The 12,845-nt window shown below is 38.7% G+C and overlaps 1 protein-coding gene across 1 annotated transcript in view; it reads right to left on the bottom strand.

Annotated features, from left to right (window-relative positions):
• The window catches only part of LOC150080757 (phospholipase A2-like), a 73,687-nt gene extending 66,937 nt beyond the window's left edge, over positions 1–6,750 (bottom strand). The window contains exon 1 of the mRNA XM_090380809.1: positions 6,648–6,750. The gene's annotated coding sequence lies outside the window, so the exon portion shown is untranslated. The remainder of the gene's footprint in view (positions 1–6,647) is intronic.
• Between the last annotated feature and the right edge of the window lie 6,095 nt (positions 6,751–12,845).

Here is a 12,845-nt window from a genome sequence, read left to right as displayed (position 1 = left end):
TCATGCTTCTTATCAGAAGCAGCCTGAGCGCGACGAAAGATTTAGGGGGATTCAAGCGCTTTGTATGCTAGTATAGAATCTGTATTGGAAGCAAAGGTATAATGAGAGTGGGAGTAATCTACAGGCCAGGTGATTGTGAAGATTATGATCAGAGCCTCTACGCGCAAACGGAATGGGCAAATAAGCGTGAATGTCTTATTGCGGGTGATTTTAATTTGCCTCTAATTGATTGGAGCAAATGGAAAGGAAACTCGACATGGAGGACAACATTTTTAAATCAACTAGATCATTGTTATTTGTATCAGCATGTCAGAGAAAAAGAATATTCTAGAACTCATCATCGCCCATTAACCAGATGACATAATAGGGCTGGCAGTACTGGAACCAGTAGCAGGGAGTCATCGTGGAGTTCTACGGTGAACGATGAAGAGAGCTAGCAGTAGTTAAAGAATGGGTTATAATTTCAGAAAAAGGAAATTACGACGGCTTAAGGTGATATAGGGCCTCTATTAACTGGGTAGATACCTCACAGAGAGCGAATACAATTGAATTATAGTATACCTTTAAAACATTAATCACAGAACTTGGACATTAGGCCTGATAAACCATCATAAATATTAATAAATACAGAAAACAACAATGGACCCAACACTGAACCCCGGGGGACTCCACTAATAACATTAGTCCACGAAGAACAGTGTCCATTGATTACCACTCTCTGTCTTCTCCCACTCAACCATCCCTTTATCCATAGCAGAAATTTGCCTCCAGTGCCACACTGCTCCAATTTGTGCAGCAGTCTTCCATGTGCAACAGTATCAAAAGCCTTTCTAAGATCCAAATATATGATATTAAAATTATTCTTTGTATCCAGATCCTTTCTGACCACATCATAGAATGCAATCAAATTAGTCAGACAAAACCTCCCATTAACAAACCCATGCTGTGTCCGAGCTATAACTGAAGTCTTGTCTAGATGATCCTGCAGTGCTTCTTTAACCAGTGCCTCATTACTTTCGCTGGAACAGAAGTTAAACTAACAGGTCTGTAATGATTTGTGTCGCCTTTTGATCCTCAAATGGCAAATGGAGATGTGCAAATGTGACCCCAAACTTGGGGTCACATTTGCACATCTCCAGTCCATGGGTACCTCCCCTGAGTCCAAGGATGCTCTCATAATTATGGCTAAGGGTTTGCTTATTTCCTTTACTGCCTCCTTTAATATAACTGGATAGGTCCCATCTCACCCTAGGTGCGTTTCTTACAGTTGTCCACTCAGCAATCTTGTATGGGGCAGATACATGGGCTTCGTCGGTCTCTGTATCACTGAAACCATTGTGTGCTTAAGAATACTGGCTGTTCAGGCGAGGCGTACAGCTCATAAACATGGTGCGCCACCTGCCAGTAGGACTGCAGCCTAGGCGCAATCCTTAAAAATCCCAAGGCTCATAGTTCAATCTTTGAGAGAAGACTCGCTGCCAATGTAAATATGCTAATAGGACGTATTTCGGCTCCGGATCTATGGGATAGCGTTCACTGGAGGATTCCACTCTGTACCTTTCTGGCGACTCCTTACCTAGCTACCAATAGAAATAAGTTGCACATGGCTGACAGATTTTTACCCGGCAAATGCTTAGGTTTCACAGTAACTTTATATGGACCTTAAACATTCATTATCTATAAGAAATATTGCTGGAAAAACATAGAGCTGTTCTTATGTTATAATGCAGCCATCACTACAAATTCAGTCAATTTCTAAATATTGTAACTAAATGATACTTGCAAATTCAGTTAAAATATCTTTCCTTGTTTAGTGTGCTGAAGGGTATATACAAGTATTGTTTCAATTGTAATAATAACTAATAATATAATCTATACTAACATTAGTATAGAGTGAGTAAAACTAAACCAAACTTGTGTTTGTATTGTATTGTGTTTGTAGATTGCATGTGTTCTGTGGTCGATTTGCCTGTTTTGCTGGACGAAAAACCCCAGTTTGTGGGGGGGGGGGGTATTTTGTTATTTGGTTTTTTTTAGGAGCATTAGCAACTAAGGCCATATTGCTCCGGGATTATGCGGTGATCATTCCCTTGACCTTTCCGCATCCTCCGTATTTGGTGGTGACGGGCTCGAACCCCGGTCTAATCAAGAAGCGTGTGCTACGCACTGCTGCTCCTTCCCACCTGGCTACGGAGACTCCTTTTGTGTGTGGGGGGGGGAAAGGAAATCTTGCTATCTACGCCTGAGAACGACTAACTCAGTCATGGAGGGAAAAAAAAGCCCATTCTTCGCGTCATTGATGGGATTCGAACCCGAGCCTTTCTACCCTGTGTGGGGAGGATGGTGATGATATCACTCTACAGCAGGGGTCGGCCACCTGCGGCTCTTTAACTTTTTTTCCCACATGAAGCACAATATAAAATGGAGTTAGAGGACTTAAAAATCAAGGACACATGAAGTGCAAGACTAAAATGCCTTAAAACTGAAATTGAGGATTTGTAGAGGCAAAAGGCTGCCCTTGCAATTATAGACAAATGGACGGCGACAGGTGAATTGAAAAAGCTAGGCCAAATTGTGTTAGATATGTAGAGTAGCTTACAGGACACACATAAATTTGAAAATATTTGGTTCGACGTATTTCTGCAGGCAAATATTTTCGAACATGAACTATATTAAAAATAAATCAAGAAACTGTCTGAACAATGCAAGTCTCTCAGCATGTTTAAAGATGAAAATTATGAGAGACTCGCTCAAGAAGTTCAGCAGCAAAATTCACATTAATTCTTACCTAATTGAATGTTTGTTACGTTTTCTCAGTATTAATAAATATATATATTTTTTAATAAAACACCTTTCCACTCTGTTCTATTTCTTAAACCTGCCCTCCCCCCACTAGCTTGAGCTGAGGTGCGGCTCATCGGATTCTCTCTCTCTCTCTCTTTTTTTTTTTTTTTTAATGAGATCAAAAATGGCTCTTCACTCAAAAAAGGTTGCCGACCCCTGCTCTATAGTCTGTACTAATCGCGCAGAGTGAGTTAGAAATAATCTATAGTATACTAATGCTGTCAATCCCCGGCCGTGGAGGGAACTTGGCCTCTATATATGTACATACTTCACTGTTAGTGTGTGTATTCGGCAATAAAGATTTATTCGTTTCATCTACTGTGTGTTGGAACCATTGTAATCGATTACAGCTGAATATAATAAGAAAATGTTTAACGTATCGCGAGGCACTATTTGAACTCTGCATATCGCAACATCACAGCGTGATCTGAGGTTTCTACTCATCACAGTATAATCCAATTTCCTATTACTGAAAACATGTCAATTTTTCAGCTTGATACGCCGAAATACTCCAAATACTGCATTTGGAGTTTTTTTAATATTAATGCTGTTGCAAAGAGATTTTTTTTTCTTATGAAATGATCCAACTTTTGCATTACTAATAGCAGAAAACGATTTTCTGCCAGTCTAGATATGCCTTAACGGTGCAGTCAATCCCATACAACTGTGCAAATTTCCAAGGGAATATCGCCATTGATCTGTGGGCTGAAGGTGAGAATTTCGGTGATAAACTTTACCACCTTACCATGAATTTTAAAACAGTATTGCACTATGCTAGCAATTTTTTTATTCATTGAAGCAAATGATATAGAACTCTCGTAAGTTTAATGTTTTCTCTGAAATTTTTATAATGTCGAGACTTCGATTTGACATTTGTTCGAGTATAAAGTCTGGAAATGCTCGTCTGAATTCCAGTTCCAGTTTTCCCTTGCAGCAATTGAGGCTTTATTTTTGTAGAGAGGTTTTTTGAGAAAATTTCTTGAGTTCCAAAACTCACCAAAAAGTTGTCATTTTTCGAATGTCACATACCATGACGGAATCTGCGTTTGCACTATGACATGGCAAGTTAGTTCTAGTGGGTAGTACCAATTATAATCACGTCCTCACATCTCATGGACGAAGTCTGGGCTTGTATCACGTTAATGACGAGGGGAACTTTATAGGATTTTTTTCACACTGTGGTCGAGTTAGTTGGTCTCGAGCGAGTGTTTTTCGTTCAGCGAAACAAGCAAACTGATCATATATGTATAATCTTGTCGTCGGTGGCACCCAGGCTTACGCCTATCTCCACCTGTGTTCACTATATACAAAAACAAAAGAAAATTCTAAACCGTATTGGCCTGGCTTGTGAGGGTATTGGGCCTCTCTACCACCAGTGACAGCCATCAAATAGACAAACGCAACCCGGCTCCTGTCCCTGGCACAAGGAGCCGGGCCGGAGTTAACTGTCTCATTCTGTGTGGTTAAATACACTATCCTGCATCCACCAGTGAAGTGCAAGACTGGTGGGTGGCAGCACTCCCGGTCCCAGGCTGCCCAAACCCGCCAAACCATCAAAGCAAACCGCCCAAAGAACATACGAAATTAACAGACAAAATGCACTTCTACGAATGCTAACTTGTAACTTTAAAAGGATTGTGCTGCAATGTACCCTCGCTGATGTGGTTACGGTTGTTGTTGTTATTTGGTTTTTAGGAGCATTAGCAACTAAGGCCATATTGCTCCGGGATATGCGGTGATCATTCCCTGACCTTTCCGCATCCTCCGTATTTGGTGGTGACGGGCTCGAACCCCAGTCTAATCAAGAAGCGTGTGCTACGTACTGCTGCTCCTTCCCCTGGCTACGGAGGTGCCCTGTGGTTACGGGTGCCTTCCTTCGGAGGTGGGAGTGTTGAAGGGCCGAGTGTAAAAAAACCCTTTAAAATGAACACAATATTGTTTCTGATGTTGAGCAACTCTCCACTCCCCCACCCTCACACACACATTCAGGATAGCCAAAGGATCGTTTGTTCAGTAGAAGCATTGGTACCAAATTTACATCCATGGCTGGCGGCGCGTAGTTTAAATTTAATTTAAACAATGGAATTTTCGTTTATGTTTGACTCAACCTTCTGTCTGTTTATGAACTAGAACATTACAGATTTAGGCCCAATATCACTGTGCATTGATACAATTTGAAATGTAATTATAACAGGAAAAACATTGTAGTTATATACCTACCGTGTAGCATATTATCATTGCGTGCACATTACCATTTAGCTAGAATCGCATGTTTCAGATCTCTAGTTAACTCACAAAAACCTCTGCAACCTCACTAACCCATATAACTACTTGGAGAAGATGCAAATTTATCAGAACCGTTCACTTATCTAAAAATGATTAACGTATACAGTCACTTCTAGACCTATCTCCTTTCATATATTGACCAACACTCCAAACAGGTGCAATTTGGCCATAGCAGCCCTTGCGTCAATAAATCCTACTCCAACAACAATAACAAGAAAAAGTACAGATTGAAATTTAAATGCTTATGAAAACAGTCTTAATATCAATAAAACATTAAAATATAATTATTGACATGTGGCTTTGTCATGATTAAAAAGTATATTCATTGTTTTGATTTAACTGCAAAGTAATTCAAGCTTACATTTGTAAACAAAGAACATGACATTTACAATTATGAAACCACATCAAAATTTAAACAGTAACTCAATGATTAACAGAACAATACTGGCCTCACAGAAGTTTCTCCAGAAACAAGGATGACACCCATGCTGCGACTCTCCCTACATGTCTCGGATCAGCATTTAACACTAAAGGGTTTATCGATTTTTCCAATTAGTGGTTATTCAGTGCTTCCAGCTGACTGGTTTAATTTACTGCATTTTAAAATCGATTATAAGGTCTTCAATAGTAAATTTACCTGTGGTTTAATAGCGCCATCAAAGTGATTAGCAATATCGTAATTCCTAATTGCTTTCAGGTCTGCACGTGGCTTTGGGGGCTTCTTCCTCTGTTCCGCTCGTTTCGCACAGGCTGCAGGAGAATTTCTTCCAGTGGAGATCCTACTCAATGTTCTGGGGTTAGATGTCGACTAATTGAAACTTACACTTGTAAATACAGGGTCATTAATACACATCGTATCCTCACCAATAATCTAACACTATGCACGACGGCGAGGCTGGAGAATTCAGGAGTGACTTTATAAGTTAAAATTGAACTTACCAGTTATTCGAATTTGTCCTCCTCTATCACGAGTAGAAACGGTTCTGAAACGTATTTCCTGGTATCGCGTTATGCCCTCAACAAGCGATGATTAATTATGAATTGTCTGACCGACAACGCCTTGGCTCACTCTACGTCGTCAGTGAGTCAATTTCTGACTGAAAGTGGATCCTACAGATAGAACATCCTCCAGATCCTACAGTTTGGTTCCCTCTTACTTCTGTTTCCAGGTATGGAAATTTCGCTGAAAGAGACATTTTGGAGGAAGTCCATTCTAAAAAGAACAATCAAATTGACATGTATTTATGAGTTCAAGAAATGCATCCAGTCGTGACACATTAAAACACTTCATGTAGAGCTGCCGAAAGTAATTATTTTGATGAGACAAAACAAATAATTGCGAATTCAGTTTTAACTTATAAAGTCATTCCTAAAACCTTTTTAGCCAGACTTCTTAGATGAAAGCACAACTCTCTTGAAAACTATTTATTATACTTCTCCAAATTCGAGAGAAAAGCCACGAATTTCTTAACGCTACACTGCAAAATCCATAAAATATTACATTAAGTAAAACCCACCTGTCACCATACAGGTAGCAACTGCTAATGTTGATGAGGACGCTTCCGATGGTGTTATAAGTAATTTCAGCTAATCGATGTCCGTCTGTTTCTTTATATAATACGGTTTTGAACAGCAAAGAGAACGATGTCTTCGTCAGGAACATCATAAAGATCGCACAAACGATTCTAATATTCATTTCTTTTAACTCTGGAAAACAGAAATTCAACTTCAAGTTAAGCTTCAGTTACTATAAAATGTTTCTGTGCGAATTGCTTCCACGTTATTATCACAATTTTAAGTACAACCTTTTCATAGGTAAGCTATGGCGGGTAGTTCAAGTAAGAGCAAGGCTACTCTCTCACACTGTGAGATATGAGTTTGGCTCAAAATTTGTAAATAAAATTAATATGATGTATTTTCATTTAAAAGTATAGTAGGGTTTAAAAAAAAATAATAGTAGGATTTTACCAGGAATTGATTTAAGATGAATATTATATGACACTTTTGGATGCAATGAAAAAAAAAATCGGATGAAATAACTTTTCTGTTTCTATATGCAATGTGTGTTATTTTTTGTCTTAATATTAATATATACTAGGGACCAACCGGGCTAGCCGGGTGGATAAAGTGCCTGCCTGGCAACCCAAAGGTTGCGGGTTCGAATCCCGCCTCGGGCTTGGATCAGAGTAGTGCAAAAACCTTGGGAGGTGCATTATGGCCACAGAAGCCGATGCGCCAACAACTAACAAAAAAAAAAAAAAAAAAATAAATAAATAAATAATAAAAATAAAATACTAGAGGGCTTCGCCCCCTGCTCGCCCACTCCCGCATGCTTCTCTACGTAAAATGTATACGGAGTAAGTCAAATGTTTTCTGCGTAAAAGACACACCTGTCAATACGCACTGATAGATTTCTAATCAGGTAATGACCTATGTAATTATTTACCTGTGCATTTGTAGTGCTCAGTGTTCTCAAGGTCGAATAAATATTGCTATGTAATTATTTACGTGCGTTTACATATGCCACTTAGGAAAAGGCCTTTTGCTTCGAGTTTTCATAATGCATGAGGAATACTGTTGCATCCCAAAGAACAGGACTAAAATATTTAACTGAAATATTCAAAACTATACAAATATTTACAAAATACTAAACTGTTTACAAATACTGTATACAACATTCATTAATATACAAAAATGTTACAATGGAACATCAAATGTTTGACAGGGAAGCACGTGCACAAGATTGGTGAACGTTATAGAGGTAGTTGTCAATAATTAATTGCATTTGTAGTGACGTAATTGCCTCGCCCTCTTCTCCCATTGGCTCGAATAAATATCACTAGGAGGAACACTTTTAATATACTGTATATATATTGATTTGCCTGAAACTATTAAAATTAAAAATAGTTATTGTTTCAATTTTCTTTGCATTCTTACAAAAAAAAAAAATAATAATAAAAAAAAAAGGATTTCACATAAAAATATGAAAATGTATTAGAGTATAAGGCATTTAAAAATGCCTTATACACTGACGTATAAGTCGACTTTTGTTATTATTATGAATTTTTTTCTCTTCATGGCATTTTTTCAAACGTGGTGCTAGTACCAAGTGCATGGGATAGTTGGTTGTGTTACTATTATTATTGTTACTGTTGGTCGAGAAACTTTCTGACTATAATACAGGTTTTCAGGATCGCGGCTTTCTGGAGTTCCATGTAATTTTTGTTCTCTGAGCGTCTTATTATTACTAGGTTCTTTGGCACTATGTCTGTGGTTGATACCGTGATCGGAATGGTAATTACTTGTTCCACATGCCACATCTCTTGGCCTTCTTGTCTTAAGTCTATGTACTTCCTGGAGATTGCTGATTTTGGGCACCTCTGTCTATCAAGTAGGTAGCCATTTCCTTCTTGTCGATGAGGGTTATGTCTGATCTGTTGTGCGGGATCGCCTTGTTTGTTATTATTGCGCACTCCCAGTAGAATTTGTGAGTAGGGGTCTCTAGTACGGCCTGCGGTTCGTACTTTTAATACGGTACATTTTCTTTGATCAACTGGCAATTTTGCGCTAGCTTCCGATGTATTATCCTGGCGACCTGGTGATTTCTATGAGTGTGATGTTGAGTGTCTGGGTGATCGCTGTACATCCCGCAGTGATGCGCTGGATTGTTTCTGGGGCCGGGCATCATCGCCAGCTTGTCATATATCACTCCGGGGTTTTTCACGATTTATTTCCTGTAGTTCCTGGTGTTAATTACTTGGTAGTGGATGGCGAGGATGAATCCTTTGGTCTCGCATAAGAGCCTTCCGCTCATGGGCCATGCGTTGGAAGCCTAGTAGGATATTGTAGTGTTTACCGTGGAGTGCCTTATTCGCTCACCTTTCTGTCTTTGTGTCATGTACCTCTGTGAGTGAGGTCTCCTTGTTGAGGTTGAGCAGTATGTGCCCTTTGTCCTTCCTTATGGCTTGGTAGATTGGCGCCGTGTTTTCCTGGAAGTAATCCCGAAGGTTCTTAATCGCCGCCTTCTCTTGTTCAGTGAAGTCAAAACCCTCCCTCCTTCTTTCCGGCTATGGACAGTCTCTCGATGGCCGACTTCGAGTGGTGTTGGCGGCTCTTGGTCATCATTATCCTGGTTAATCTCGTAATTCCCTCCAGCTCGGTGCGAATCCGATCTCAATTATTATATTAAAAAAATAATAATAAATAAAAATAAAAAAAGACCCTTTTATGGGATTTTTTTCTACCCCGTACTGGTAGAAACCAATCACCTCAGGTATATGAGGTGGTTGGTTGTGCCCGGTTATTATTTATTTATGTAAACATTAACGTTTCCCCCTACACAGCCCGAAAGAAAAAAAAAAAAAAATTGTTCTTAATCATGTATTCTCCGTATAAGTCGGCCTCCCTCTTTTACAGCCATCTTTCTCATCTTGCGTAGTGATGAATTACAGTAAAAAATGCTTAAGAAGTGTGCTTTTTAAATTTAATTATTTCTGTTCTTTAAACTCTTACATTGCAAATTTTGCCGCCATTCTTTTAATATTGATATAGGATACGTGGAGGTTTCTATAGTTTTGTAGCAGTGTAATCAGTATTAGAAGAGGCTTATAAACTATATTTTAGCAATTCATATGTGTTTTAATAACTTAACTTTATCACCTAACACAACGTATGACATTAATATTCGTAGAGCTTTTTGTGCTGGTGATTTGGCGTAGATATAGTATCGCTTGGCTAGTGGTATAGAGCATAGTAGTGGAATTGTAGGATTTTAATTGTGAAAAATAAGTAGTTCGTTGGCTCTAATCATGTACGTTGGCATATTTATATTTTATTGTTTTAGTTAATTAACTTGTTTGTTACTTTGAATTTAATTGTTTAATTTTTAATTGTGTCAAACATGTAGCTCGAAAGTTCGAATCACATTAGGTTGGCATTAGTTAGATAAATTTATTACCTATTATAAGGGCTTAGAACTTACAAACGTAACGGTATAGATATGCTATGAAGTTTACGTTATTAAAAAAAAAAAAAAAAAAATATATATATATATATATATATATTTAATAACGTAAACTTCCTAGCATAATCTGTACATAGTGCATATGGGTAGAAGTAATCCCAGAGAAACGTACCAACTGTGTGATACTACACTTAAGGTGGTAGAAAAGGAAAAAGACCTGGGAGTAATTGTGCAGTCAGATATGAAGTTTTCTGAGCAATGCAGACAGGCTGCCAGGGCAGGTCATGGGGTTTCGTCAATGATATATAGGAATTTTTCTAGCAGGGAAAAGGAGGTGATTGTCCCTCTGTATAAGGTAATGGTCAGCCCACGCCTTGAGTACTGCGTACAGGTCTGAAGGCCTCATTTTAGGAAGGATGTCGATTTGTTTGAACGTGTACAGAGAAGGGCAACAAGATTGGTGAGGAGAATGAAGGGATCCTCTTACCAAGAGAGGCTTAAGTTTTGCAAATTGTAATGGCTGGAGACTAGGCACCTGCGCGGTGATCTGATTGAGGTATATAAGGCCTTGAATGGGTTGAGCACGCTGAATTCTGAAGGGATTCTTCCACTTGTTCAGATTACAAACCTAAGGAGGCATAAATTCAAATTAAGGAAAGACAGATGTAGATGTTCGGAATTTTGCCTTTAGCCAGCGGGTGATTAATTGTTGGAACAAACTTCCATCTGTCTTGTGGAAGTTGATAGGTTAAATAAATTTAAGGAGCATCTGGACAAACATTTAGAGGGAATGGTTGTGTGAATTTTTTTTTTTTTTTGGCTGATGCTGCATAAGCTCATACACTTGCTTTCTTGCATCACATGCCACTACTACTAGTGTAATTACTGCATTAAGTACATACTTTTTGTGTAGTATTTTGAATTATATTGAATTTTAGCCGAAATCATGCCTCAGACCAGGGCACTAAAGCAAAAGGCTCAAGGTAGTGGGAGTGCCGGAAAGTAAAAATGAGAGTAGGAGTGTGTTATAGGCCTAATTACTCTTATGACTGCAACGAACAACTTACAAAGACATAAAAGTGGGCTAGAGATTTTAACTTTCCAGATATTGTCTTGAACTTGTAGGGTGGTCACTCACACACTAGCAAGGTTTTGTGGATTTATTGGATGACTACAGCAACATGTAGAGAGACAACCAGAGGGTTTTTTGATTGATTGATGGATTGATTTTGGTTTTTAGGGCGCCTGAGCGATTAAGACCATGATGCGCCATATCCGGCCAGTCAGTGGGAATAGTACTCTTGATCTGATTATGGGCAGTGATTATTCATGCAGTAATAATCTGCAGATAAAAGAACTACTAGGTGACGGTGGTCATAGTGTATTCATGTGGAATTTGCTTAAAGATGCAATGGCCATCAAGGGTAAAGGGAAGAGTTTTTGCTTTCATAAAAGTGATTGCAGTGGTCTCAGATATGTTTTTAAATTCTATGCAGTGAGACCAATGATTATGTTACCATCAGCATTCAAGGAATTAATCAGAAGCTACTAGACATTGTCTTACGAGAAATTTTTGCAAAGCGTGCAAAGAAAAACAGCAACGACATCTTTTCTTATGTGAACACTAGAAAGAAGGGGATGATTCAAATTGGTCCACTTGACATCGATGTTTGGACTGTTGACGATCCTGCTCAGGTTGTTGACAAACTGAATGAATATTTTGCATCTACGTTAACACACGAGGAGTTATTAAGGGAGGAAAATGCTAGAAGTTTATCATAATCCACATTCACGTATGAGGAATAAGTTAAGTGGAGACCAGAAGTTTATGAAACTCTAACAGGGAGCTAAATGATTTTGCAATAACTGACAGGAAAAGTTGAAGAGAAAGTGTTGAAGTTAAACATAAGAAAGGCACTTGGATTCTATTCAATTATATTAAGGGAGGCAGCATAGGGAGTATGCAAACCCTTAGCTATAATTATGAGAACATACTCGAATTCAGGGAGGGCCCGCGGACTGGAGATGTGCGAATGTATCCCCAATTCACAAAGGGGATCAAAGAGTGATAGGAGTAATTACAGACCTGTTAGTTCAACTTCTGTTAAGGGAAAAATAATGGAGTCACTGGTAAAAGAAGTAATGCAGGATCATCCAGACAAGGTGGCAATTGTACTTCACACACAGCATGGGGTTTGTTCAGGGGAAATCTTGTCTGACAAATTTCATTGGACATTACGATGTGGCCACAAAGGTACTGGATGCAAAAAATAAAAATAATTTTAATATCATACACTTGGATTTCAGGGAAGCTTTTGATACTGTTACACATAAAAGACTGCTGTACAAACTGGAGAATTGTGGCATTAAGGGCAAGTTGCTGCTATGAATAAAGGGGAGAAGACATAGTGGTAACCAATGGACACTGCTTTTGGTGGACTACCTCACGGTTCGGTGTTGTCCTGTTGTTGGCTTGTTTATTTATCAGTAATATTGATGAAGGCTTATCAGGCTTAATGTCCAAGTTTGCAGATGATTCAAAGGTTGTAAGGGTTGTTAATGACTTTATGCTGTTGCAATAAGTTCTAGAAAAGTTAGGCAGATGGGCTGAGAAATGGCAACTGAAGTTTAACATTGACGAATACAAAGTTGCATATAAGTAGCAGTAACCCCAGAGTAACGTATCAACTGTATGGTACGACACTCAGAGTAATGGAAAATGAAAAAGACCTGGGAGTAATTGTGCAGTCAG

The sequence above is a fragment of the Mastigoproctus giganteus genome, chromosome 9 (assembly GCF_048544385.1).
Source record: "Mastigoproctus giganteus isolate SK-2022 chromosome 9, ASM4854438v1, whole genome shotgun sequence".
Taxonomy (NCBI): Eukaryota; Metazoa; Arthropoda; class Arachnida; order Uropygi; family Thelyphonidae; genus Mastigoproctus; species Mastigoproctus giganteus.
This window is presented reverse-complemented; position numbering and strand designations above follow the sequence as displayed.